Below are 13,395 nucleotides of genomic sequence, written 5' to 3' on the forward strand. Positions count from 1 at the left end.
TTACATAGATTCAGATGGTTGGTTGTAGAAGATCCGTGGAACATACCTGGGTGAGTATCCTGGACTATGTGCTATTGAGAAAGTGGGAGAACGATGCTAGTCATGTTCTCTGATTCTAGACTATTTCTGTGATGTTATCAGGTGCTTTAAGTTCCTGCCTGTCTTGACTGTACTTTTGAAGTATGAGTCAAAATAACCACTTTGCCCTTTAAATTGTTTTTGTCGATATATTTATCTCAGTAACAGAAAGAGAAAGTAAGACTATCACTTAAAAACATTCTTAATAATTAAAGAAAAATTAAAAACAACAACAATATAAGTAAAGCTCTAAACTCAGAAAATGATGTGTGTATTGTGACCCAGCCCTTGTGATCATGGACTGAAGTTATTCTTAACAGGTAAAAGAACAACTTATTAATTCTTGAGTGTGTTTCTACATTGTGGGCACTAAATATCAAACAAGCAGAATGCACTCATTACCTATATTTAGTAATCATTTAATAAATAAGCAAACAAGAAGTAAGTTTGTATTAACCATATTTTCCCAAAGACTGTATTATGGAACTTAAAAAATTTTATGGAAAATCTAAAATACCTAACTTTCAGTTATATATCTTTATTTGAAAAGAAATAGCTGGATATTTCCAGTTCATGTATACTATCTTTCTGATTATAATTTTGAACAGTACCTATTTGTATCATATCATAAACAAAGTATCACCTACTTTGTGTGTCTTCATGTCTCAACACTGCATTTCCCATAGGAGAAGCAGCTTTAATATCACCTGTAACACCGTGTTCTTACATATACAGAAATAATGCTTGCTTGTAAAGCTTATAACTCCAAGTTGACTAAATGAAAATAATGAGGTTACTACTTCGAAAACCAGAAGTGAAAATTTTAAATTGTCCAAGGACTGCAAACAACATAGAGATCAAGACCCATGATAGTGCTTTCACGTACCCCCTTTCTCAAAACATCTTCAGAGACATAAAATGTTGAATATTTCCAATTGAAATTAGCCTATTAGACTATATTGACTTTTCTAAAAATTATTCGTGCTCTATAGGATGTCACAAAGGCCATCATAGGAAAGGCTTCTCTTGTTTCATCTTCATACAGAAGATCAACCAATCTAAGCACATGGGAAGATGGATGGTACTTACATGATAGTTACTGTTAGAGTCAAGAAAGTGTCACACAGAAAGTGTCATGTGATACAGCTTGATATGGCCCTAGGCTAATCCTAGGACCTCTGAGCATTACAAGATCTTGAATCATATACAGAGAACTATTCGGTATGCATGTGAAATATGTCTTCTCACAGGGACAGTTCCTCAAGGACTCTTTTATTTTTATGGTCACCTCCATGTTTCACATTTGCCTTATATTTTAAGGACACTTCTGGGTCTCCTATATTCTCCTTGCATGCGTAGTCCATTGCCTGGTTTGTGGGCATTGTGCTGAATCTCTCCTCTGCACAGCTTGTTAATTTTCTGTCTACTGTGGTTGGGGATATTTTCTCCTACCCTTACCATACACTGATTCTCTATTTCAAGGGGATGCAATTGCCCCCTTTTAAGCACCAGACTTACCTCACATAGTGTTCACGGTTAGTATCAGTTTGAATTTTCATCTTAATCTGAATATTGATAACTGGCCTACTCATCTACATCATTTTTAGGCAATTACTGAGGACACTGATGAACCTAAGAAAAAAATTAGTCTAAGCATTCACCCGGGCACAGCACTACTTTTTATTTCTCCTCTGGGTAACATTACTCTTATGAAGGAAATTTATACGGAATGACCCTCCAACTAGCAATTAGGCAGCCTAGTCCATAATTTTCTCATTGAATTGATATTGGAGTAATGAAGTAAAGAATGTAGAGCTTTGTCAAAGGGGTCTGCTGTCTCTCTTACATCTCTCTATCATGCCATTTCTTTATAGAAGACTAACCTTATCACCCCATACAATGTGGGCACAAGTTTTATCACCTAGGGGTTGATGTCTTAAGTGTGAGCTTCTCTTTGTGGTCAGGAAAAGTCTTCATTTAACATATTCAAATTCAGAAACAAAGGTGGAATTTCAGAGTGTTACTAGGAATATACTTTTGATATCAAAGGTTCCTGATAATTTTCAGTAGTGGAAGAGATTATGGGAGACCTCTGCATTGATAGATACTTGGCTTCTAAGTAGGATTCAATGGAACTTGGTAGTTTAACTTGTAATATGAGGCTATTTATGCTGAATAATAACTATTCTTTTTTCAGTCAGAGGAAGATATAGAAATGGCAGAGTATTTATTTATTTATTCACTGTTTATATATCATTATTTATTTAAATAGTATTTAATCTATGTCTCTTGTGTATTTCACTATTTGATCTATGTATTTTATGGTTCTGGACATTGAAGAGATTTTCTTCTACATTATTTCATCCAAGATTATGCATTAAATGTTCATTATATATTGTAGTCTTTCCTCTTAAAATTGTTTCATATATCCCAGTATGAAAGATATCAATGAAACAAAAGTATCAGTTAGTGGGAATGTAGGACAATGCATTGTTATGGTGTAGTAGGTCTCTTTTCTGATGATGGTCTTCTTACATGACCATGCACAGTGAGATAATAAAGCACATTGCTGTGACTTAGTGTATATATCCATTATGCACACTTTTATACTTGCCCTAGATTACAGTGTTTCCTTATAAATAATAACATGGCCATTCTTGACTATGACAAGTATGACATCCTTAAGCATGTATGTTTGTGAGGCTTCAAGAGGAAGGCACACACATTTGTATAGTTTAATTTTTATCTTACTGAATCCATTTGATCTTTTGAAAATGTTATTTAGTTATGTGTATGTGTGTAGCTGCAAATACCCTTGGACTCCAACAAAAACTATTGAATCTTCTAGAGTTAGAGTTACAGGAAGCTGTGAACAACTTGAGATGAAGGTTGACAAAGGAACTTTGGACTCCAGCAAAAGCAGTACTCACTCTGTCCACAGAGCCATCTCTCCAATCCATCATCAGGTCAGGATCCATCCAGGCATTGCCAGTATCGCCTCTTAATTTTATTTACAATTTTGCTGTTTCTTATGTAAGTCTAGTAGAATGTTTTGTGATCATATATTCACTTATGTTCTATTTTCATTTATGTCTGCTTTTAAAATTTGATATTATTTAGTATATATTTCACTTATTTTTGAAATTATAATATAATAATATCATTTCTCCTTTATTTCCTCCATTCAAACCTTCCCACATGCCCATCTTTGCTCTCTTTCAAATCATGGTCTCTTTTCATTTAATTGTATCTCTCTCTCTCTCTCTCTCTCTCTCTCTCTCTCTCTCTCTCTCTCTCTCACACACACACACACACACACACACACACACACATACACACAGACTTCCTAAATAAACACAGTTCAGTTCAGTCTGTATAATATTACTTGTATGTTTGTTTCCATAGCTAAACCCTTGGTATTAGAAACCAATTAATATGTCCTTCCCTGGGAAAGATTATTTCTCATATTCTTGGCATTCCTTAGTTGCCTGTAGTTCTGTGTATAGGAATGAGACCTCGTGGACTTGCCCTATCCACTTTGGCATGTCTATTGTTGTCCTTTTTCAGCTTATGTTTACATAGTCATGTTGGTAAGACTTTCTGGGTAAAATCTGACATGACTAGGAGACATCACTTTACTAACCCAACACAATCTCTAATTACATTGTAAATATTTGTCCTCACTTAATTTCTTTACACTCACTTTGAACTTCCTTATCATTTATGATTCTTCTATCTGAGTCCTTAATTTTTTGACTTCATTTTTCTTCCTTTCAGCATGTCTGTGGATTGCATTGTTCTAGTTTCCTATGTTGTTTACATATATTGGGTACATAACGTTCTTATGTTATTTTCATGACTATTACTTAAAAAATTAAAGCTATGAACTCCAATAAAGTTGTGTTCAACAAACATGACACTAAGTTTCTAGAATACAGCGAGTCCAATAAGATGAAGGCAGACCCCTCTCTAATAAGGACTCAGAGCACTAAGTTCAGTGATCTACAAGAGGGCTAACTTTCCTTTTCTTATTTCTGGTTCGTTCTGATATCTTAGCAACAATGTCAATATTATATACTCAGAATCAAGGTAATCCAATACTAGACAGAGTTCATGGGGTGGAAAAGGAAAATTCCAGTATAAGCTAATTATTCTGAAAATGATGACAATGTTTATAAACACTTTCACAAAACTCCATTGGCCCAACTGTCAATTGCAGTGATCGAACACAGGTTGAAAGAAGGTAGGGAAACATAAATTCTAGCTATTGCCATCCAAGCCAACAGGGAAAAAGAGAATTGTTACTGGGGAACAATCTGCTTCTCTGAATAACTTAACAACCACCACCTCATTCCTACCATTTGAAAATTTTTCTGTGAAAAAAATTTTCCTCTTTGATTCAACAACTTTTTGGGAAAGTTAAAACTCATTTTTGCAAGTGATTTTATTTAATATTTTTTTTCTTTCTGACTGCTCACACCATCTGGGAAGCTTAACCTTCAAACTCACTTTAAAAATCGTGTTTATTGACATACAGAAGAGTTCAGAATATAATTTATATTATACAACTTTAGTGATTATTAACATCATATGATTCTCTTTTTGTAAAAGGTTAACAAAAATAGATATGTGTCTCTGTAATGATGTTATATACACATGTGCACATACAACAGAGAGCAGAAAAGGATGTCCAATGCCCTGAATCTAGACTTACAGAAGGTTGTAAGCCATACAATATGGCTGCTAGAAACCATACTGAGATCCTCTGGAAGAACAGCAAACGCTGTTGACCACTGGACCATCTTATTAGGCCCAATGTTCTACCATTCTTGTGGTAATTGATGTTTTTCATGTTTTGATATAATAGAATTTTATGATATTCAACTATCATCTATCTAATTATATATTTATTATATATTTATACTTATATTTCATTCAAGTTTTCTTTTCATTAATCAAGCTTGCTACAGGTATGTTAATAGTTAACAAATAAAGTCTTCAGGATATGTTTCTGACAGATATGAACTTTAAAAATCAACAGTAATATCTACATTACACTCACCAACATTTTAACAGCTTACTTAATATTATGTAGTAATTGTGTTGACCTTTCCTGAATCATGTTCAACGTGCTGGTATAATTGGTCTGTATATATTAAAAATTAATATTAAAACATGGTCAAATTTTACATCTGATTGACACTGATATGTCATTTCTTTTGTTTTTATGCATAGGATAGAAAATTTTACACTTAACAATTTTACCCCTAACATTTAAAATCATATGCATTAAGGTACACAGAGTGATCATCTATTACATGTATTCATTAAGAACTGATTGGCATGATCATGCTCATACATCATCTCACAAACACATTTCACTTTTGTTTGCTCTTCCCATACTTCTTAATAATTACAGTCTTAGCAAATTTAAACTACATAATACAGTAGTTTTACCTGTATCTGCCATGTGTAGATCCCTAAGACATTCATATACTCATCTTACTAATGTAACATTGTACCCTTTACCCAACTTCCTCCCATTTTCCCCATTTTTTTCCAGCCCTTGGCAACCATTGATCTACTCTCTGTCTCTGTAGGACTGATCTGTTTAGACTCCATGAATAGGTGAGATTATAACATATTTATCTTACATGTGTTTTATTTGATTCAGCAAAATGTTTTCTAAATTTAGTGCTACAACCATGGGAAGGTTGAAACAATAGAATTAAATGGCACATTAGATCAGCTGAACCCAACATATTTACAGAACTTCCTTTACAGCTTTTATTTTCTTATTCCTATTTTCCACTCACCTCATGATAGATATCATATTTGATTAGGAAACAGCTTTTTGAATAGTGTTTCTTGAGGAGAGCAGGCATCTCTTTAACAAACTGATTTAAAAGTTCCTTTCTATATAGACAGCAATATGCCAGGGACTGAGAGAGATAGCATGGTACTTTTATTTCAGGCTAATTGTTTTGCCCTTGGGTAGAACATAGTATATTATCGTCATAACCAATATTAACCTTGTTAACTGCATCCCTGACCCAAGTTTTAAGTTTTGTTTTTCCCCATCTCCACAGTTCTCTGTAATGATTGTTCTAAGTTCCATTGCTACCAATAACATATACAAGTTCATTTCTATCTGCATGTTTTTGGTGGTTGTCAATTTTTTTGAGACATGGCTTGCCTGTGTATTCCTGACTATCCTGGAACTCTATCTGTTGACCGGGTTGGCCTCCAACCCAGAGATTATCCTGACTCTGCCTCTTGGGTGCCTGGATTAAAAGTATGTACCCACCATCACCCAGCTTTTTCTGCATCCCCACTAAAATTTACTTTATGCTTTTCTAACAAATTACATATATAGATGTTCCTCAAAAGAAAGTATGCAAGTCTTCTGATTTTTTTTTCTTTTCTTTTATTGGATAGTTTCTTTTTTCCTTTTTTTTTCTTGAAGAATAACCAAAATCAAATCTTTGTGTTTATAACTGTATAAATGTGATCCAAATGTGTCCAACGCTAGTTTTTCCTTAACAAAACATGCTATAAGTAAGTAAACTACAACTGCTCACTGATATGTATGGACTCCCTAGATGTCTCATTGAACTTAGTTATGGATCACTCAGAGTAATAGCTTTTCAGTATCAAGTGTAGCATGATGTTAAGCCACTTGAGCTCTTGCACATACATGTTGCACTTCTGGCTGAAAATTGAGAAAAATTTGCAGCATTACACTATTAAGCCAAGTTGCATCCATCTTTTTAAATGGCGTCCACATCAATTCTTGCTGTCAGACTTCACAGTTTCAACTTTTGGTACACTGACAGTCCTCGAATATACCACCTCAATGTTTTCTTCTTTGTCTTCTTCCTCACCACCAGAAGGTTCTTTCTCTGCTTCCTTCAACCGTTTAATAAATGACTCTGCTTTGACATGAATCTCTTTGGCAAGTTCTTTTGAGATATATTTCTTTTCTGACCAGCTGATAATGACTTCTTCCTCTAAAAGGTCTGATTCATCCTCTTCAAGATATTTGGAATCTTGGAGATCAGCTGAGCTTGTTGCATTGTTACCACGCATTCCAAACCATGAAGCCCTTTTGTTATAACAAATTCTTTAAAAATGGTGCCTGTATTTCTTGACTTGCTCTCTTATTTTCTCGTCAAAGAGAACTTCTGTCAAAACAAGAGAACCCATGGCTTTACATCCAGTCTTTCTGCCTCAGTCACAATTCCTTTATCAGATGAATCAATAATGCCCTCTCTCTCTCTCAACAAAATCAAAGAGCATGTTACCTTGCACTTCTCTAGTTCTTTCCAAATCATCGCTAAGTGTAAGACCTTTTGCGTGGTCATTGATTCCATCCATTCTGCACCTTTGAGCTTTCTCAGTTGAATCCTCCCTAGAATGATCATCTTGCTCTTCTTCCATAGCATGTGGAGGACTAATTTCATTTGGTGGTGTAGGTGGTGGTGTCTCACTGGTGGATACAGAGTCATTTTCCTTGTCCTTGCCCTTTCTATGTTTCTTTTCCTTTTCTTTCTTTCCTGTACCCATGTCACTATCCCCAGGTGGGTTTTTGAGAATGAATCTAAAGAGTTTATGATGTGTGTCAAGCATGCCTCGGTATCCACAGACTTTACAAGAATTACCTAAGGTTTGCTTCCTTGCAGTGACATGCAGATCTGTTGTAGCATAACAATCATTTTTTAAAAAATCTTATTTTTCATAGATATTTTATGTATTTACATTTCAAAAGTTATTCACTTTCACTCCCCTCTTGCATAACCCATCCACCCTCTCCATGCGTCTATGAGGACGCTCCCACTTAGATCTACCCACTCCCACCTCAATGTCCTGGCACCCCCTACATTGGAGAAATGAGCCTTCACAGGACCCAGGGTTTTTCCTCCTATTGATGTTGGACAATGCCATTCTCTGCTACATATGCTGCTGGAGTCATGGGTTCCCACATGTGTACTCATTGGTTGGTGGTTTCGTCCCTGGTAGCTCTGGTGGGGTCTGGTTATTTGATATTGTTGTTTCCCCTTCAGCTCCTTCAGTCCATTCTCTAACTCCTCCATTGGGGTCCCAGTGCTCAGTCCAGTAGTTAGCTGCAAGCATCCTCATCTGTATCAGTAAGGCTCTGGTAGAGCCTCTCAGGAGACACCCATATCTGGATCCTGTCAGCAAGAATTTCTTGCCATCAGCAATAGTGACTGGGTTTGGTGACTGCATAAGGGATAGATCCCAGGTGTGGAAGTCTCTGGGTAACCTTTTCTTCAGTTCCTGCTCCACTCCTTTTCCCTGTATTTCCTCCTGTGAGTATTTTGTTCTCCCTTCTTGTTTTTTTCTCCTTTATTTTTATTGGATTTTAAAATTTAGATTTCAAATGTTATTCCCTTTCCTGGTTTCCAGTTCATAAGCCCCCTATCCCATCATTCCTCCCTCTTCTTCTATAAGAGTGTTCCCCCTCCCCAAGCACTCTCCCCTCCCACCTCCCCACAAAGACATTCCTCTGCACTGGGGGGGAGGTCTAGCTTTGGCAGGACCAAGGGCTTCTCCTCCCATTAGTGCCCAACAAGGCCATCCTCTGCTACATATGCAGCTGGAGCAATGTGTCTGTCCACATGTACTCTTTGGGTAGAAGTTTAGCCCTGGGAGCTCTGGTTGGTTGGTATTGTTCTTATGGGGTTGCAAGCCCCTTCAGCTCCTTCAATCCTTTCTCTAACTCCTCCAATGGAGACCCTCATGCTCAGTTCAGAAGTTTGCTATTAGCTTTTGCCTCTGTATTTTTCACGATCTGGCAGAGCCTCTCAGGAGACAGCTATAGAAGGCTCCTGATAGCATGCACTTTTGGCTTCATCCATATTGTCTAGGTTTGGTGTCTGTATATATATGGACTGGATCCCCAGGTGGGGTAGGCTCTAGATGGCCATTACTTCAGTCTCTGCTCCAAACTTTGTCTCCATAGCTCCTCCTATGAATATTTTTGTCCTCCCTTTTAAGAAGGACTGAAGCATCCACACTTTGGTCGTCCTTCTTGAGCTTCATGTGGTCTGTGAATTGTATCTTGGCTAATTTGAGCTTTTGAGCTAATATCCACTTATCAGTGAGTGCATAGTCATGTTTTTTTCTTTTCTTTTCTTCTTTTTTTTGTGTGTGTGTTTGGGTTACCTCACTCAGGATGACATTTTCTAGTTCCATTCATTTACTTAAGGATTTCATGGAATCTAGGTTTTTAATAGCTGAGTAGTATTCCATTGTGTAAATGTACCACATTTTCTGTATTCATTTCTCTCTGTTGAAGGACATTTTGGTTCTTTACAGCTTCTGGCTATTATAAATAAGGTTGCTATGAACATAGTGGAGCATGTGCCCTTGTAATATGTTGGAGCCTCATTTGGCTTTATGCCCAGGAGAGGTATAGCGAGGTTCTCAGGTAGTACTACATCCTATTTTCTGAGAAACCTCCAGACTGATATCCAGAGTGGTTGTACCAGCTTGCAATTCCACAAAAATGGAGAATGTTCTTATTTGTCCACATCCTTATAACCATCTACTGTCACATGAGTTTTTGATTTTAGCCATTCTAACTAGTGTCAGGTAGAATCTTAGCATTGTTTTGATTTGGATTTTCTTGAAGTCTAAAGATGTTGAACATTTCTTTAGGTGCTTTTTGGCCATTTGATATTCCTCAGTTGAGAATTTTTTGTTTAGCTCTGTACCTGATTTTTTGAATAGGGTGATTTGTTTCTCTGGAGTCTAATTTTTTGTGTTCTTTGTATATATTGAATATTAGCATTGTATTGGATGTGGGATCGATAAAGATATTTTCCCAGTCTGTTGGTTGCCATTTTGTCCTAATGACAGTGTACTTTACCTTACAGAAACTTTGTAATTTTTTGAGGTCCCATTTGCTCATTCTTGATCTTTGAGTATAAGCCATTAGTGTTCTGTTCAGGAAAATCTCCCTTGTGTCTATGTGTGTCTCTTCTATTACTTTCAATGTATCTCATTTTATGTTGAGGTTTTTGATCCACTTGGACTTGAGCTTTATATAAGGAGATGAGAATGGGTTGATTTGGATTCTTCTACATGCTGACCTCTAGCTGAACCAGCACCATTTGTTGAAAACACTATCTTTTTTTCACTGGATGGTTTTAGCTCCTTTGTCAAAGATCAAGTGACAATATATATGTGAGTTCATTTCTGGGTCTTCAATTCTATTCCACTGATCTACCTGCCTGTCTGTCTAACAGTACCATACAGTTTTTTTTTAAATCATTATTGCTCTATAATACAGCTTGAGGTCAGTGATGGTGATTCCCCAGAAGTTCTTTTTATTGTTGAGAATAGTTTTTCCTCTCCTGGGTTGTTTGTTATTCCAAATGAATTTACAAATTGCTCTTTCTAAGTCTATGAAGAATTGAGGTGGAAATTAGATGGAGATTGCACTGAATCTATGCATTGCTTTTGGCAAAATGGCCCTGTTTAATATATTAATCCTGCCAATCCATGAGCACTGGAGGTCTTTCCATCTTCTGAGATCTTTTTTTTTTTTTTCAGAGACTTGTAGTTTTTGTCATACAGGTCTTTCACTTACTTTGTTTGAGTCACACCAAGTTATTTTATGTTGTTGTTTCTCTAATTTCTTTCTCAGACTTTTTATCTTTTGAGTCGAGGAAGTCTACTGAATTGTTTGAGTTAATTAAATACCTAGCCACTTTGATGAAGTTGTTTATCAGCTGTAGGGAGAGTTCTTTGGTTGAATTTTGTGGTCACTTAAGTATACTATCATATTATCTGCAAATAGTGATATTTTGACATCTTCCTTTCCAATCTATATTCCTGTGACCTTTTGCTTTCTAATAGTGGAAAACTTCAACTTCTCACTCTCATCAATAGTCAGATCATGGAAAAAGAACCTAACAAAGATACAGTAAAAGCAACAGAAGGTATATGGATTTAACAGATGTCTACAAAATTCCATCCTTAAACAAAAGAATATACCTTTTTCTCAGTACCTCATGCTACCTTCTCCAAAATTGACCATATAACTTGTCACAAAACACGCCTCAGCGGATACAAGAAGATTGGAATAATCCCTTGCATCTTATCAGCACCCTACAGAATAAAGCTTGTCTTCACTAACAATAAAACAACAAGAAGCCCACATACCCATGGAAGGTGAACAACACTCTACTCAATGATAACTTGGTCAAGACTGAAATTAAGAAAGAAATTAAAGTTTTTTTTTTATAATGTAATGAAAATGAAGGCATAACATACCAAAACTTGTGTGATACAATGAAAGCAATGCTAAGAGGAAAACTCATAGCTCTCAGTGCCTTCATAAAGAGCCTGGGGAGAACATACACCAGCAGCTTGATAGCACACATGAAAGCTCTAGAACAAAAAGAAGCAAATACACCCAAGAAGAGCAGACAGAAGGAAATAAACTCAGAGCTGAAATCAACCAAGTAGAAACAAAAAGAATTATACAAAGAATCAACAAAACCAGGAACTGATTCTTTGAGAACATCAACAAGATTTAGATAAACCCCTAGCCAGACTAGCTAGAGAGCACAATGTCTGTAAAATAACAAAATAAGAAATGAAAAGGGAGAAATAACAACAGAAACTGCAGAAATGAAAAAACCTATCAGATCCTAATAGAAAAGCCTATACTAAAAAAAAAAACTAGAAAATCTGGATAAAATTAATAATTTTCTAGAGAGATATGAGGTCCCAAGTTAAATCAGGATGAGATAAACCATCTAAGCAGACCCATAACCACTAAAAAATAGAAGCAGTCATTAAAAGTCTCTCAACAACAACAACAACAACAAGAAGCCCAGGACCAGATGAATTCAGTGGAGAATTCTATCAAATCTTCATAGAAGACCTAATACCAATACTGTCCAAACTATTCCACAAAATAGAAACAGAAGGAACACTACCCAATTCTTTCTATGAAGCCACAATTATGCTTATACCTGAACCACACAAAGACCCAACAAAGAAAGAGAACTTCCTTTATGAATATGAATGCAAAAATACTCAATAAAATTCTTGCAAACTGATTCCAAAAACACATCAACAATCATCCATCATGATCAAGTTAGCTTCATCCCAGGGATGCAGGGATGGTTCAATGTACAGATATCCATCAACTATGTAATCTACTGTGTAAACAAACTTAAAGATAAAAACCACACGATCTTCTCTTAGATGCTGAGAAAGCACTTGACAAAATTCAAAAACACCCCATGTTAAAAATCTTGGGAAGATCAGTAATTCAAGGCCCATACCTAAACATAGCAAAAGCAATGTCCAGCAAAACAGTTGCCAACATCAAATTAAATGGAAAGAAATTTGAAGCAATCCCACTAAAATCAGGGAATAGACAAGGCTGTCCACTTTCTCCCTACCTATTCAAAATAGTACTTGGAAGCCCTAGCAAGTTTTCAAATACTCAATACCTCTCATCGTTATGGATCTATAAATAAAAAAGTATGATAGGGTAAACTAACAAGTAATATAATGTATTCTGTCACAAAATTTCCAGAAAGTGGTTGTCAGAGGTAAAGGAGGCTTAGTGAGGTTCATTGGAGATTTTTTGTTCATGACTGTTATTACTTATTATTATGTTGAGAGACAAATGGTGTTTGGAAGCTGTGAGATTACATAGTCCCTTTCACTGTTAGAAGTTAAGGTCTGGGTACTGGTTATGCTGACTGTAACATGCATATTGTCCTTGTTTCTAGGTTCTGTGGGTTATAAGTGAGCATTCCAAAATATGCATATGTTCATAACCATGAGTCTGCCTACCAGTAAACATTTCATAATACTCTTGCATGGCATTGACTCTTAATTTCTCCATGGTTCAATCCAATGTCCTTGTCTAAATCACTTCAACACTCCATTAATGTTCTAAGTTTAAGGAAAAGCATGTAAATAGAAAGAAAACAACTTTACTGATTAAACAAAAGTAAAATACTTGTTTGCATAACTTTCCCATGACTCCATAGGAGACATTCCTATATATGCATAACACAGTCGTTTTCATCAGTCCCAGACTATATTTATATTCCATGATTTCCTATATAATTAAGAAAAATGTTACATACTATGATTCAATCTTTGTTTTATGACATTATGTAGTATGTATGTACATATTCATATATAGTTGTGCATATGCATACATATTTTATATATAAACATTCATATTTATCGGTAGGTGATAGATAAATAGACAAATAGATTAAATAGGTAGACATAACAATATGTGTATCTGTATATTTT

At 35.7% G+C, this 13,395-nt stretch overlaps 1 pseudogene; it reads right to left on the reverse strand.

The window, feature by feature from the left end:
* Positions 1-6,848: 6,848 nt before the first annotated feature.
* LOC116897996 lies at positions 6,849-12,973 on the reverse strand (annotated as a pseudogene).
* Between the last annotated feature and the right edge of the window lie 422 nt (positions 12,974-13,395).

Source organism: Rattus rattus, chromosome 4 (genome assembly GCF_011064425.1).
Source record: "Rattus rattus isolate New Zealand chromosome 4, Rrattus_CSIRO_v1, whole genome shotgun sequence".
NCBI lineage: Eukaryota > Metazoa > Chordata > Mammalia > Rodentia > Muridae > Rattus > Rattus rattus.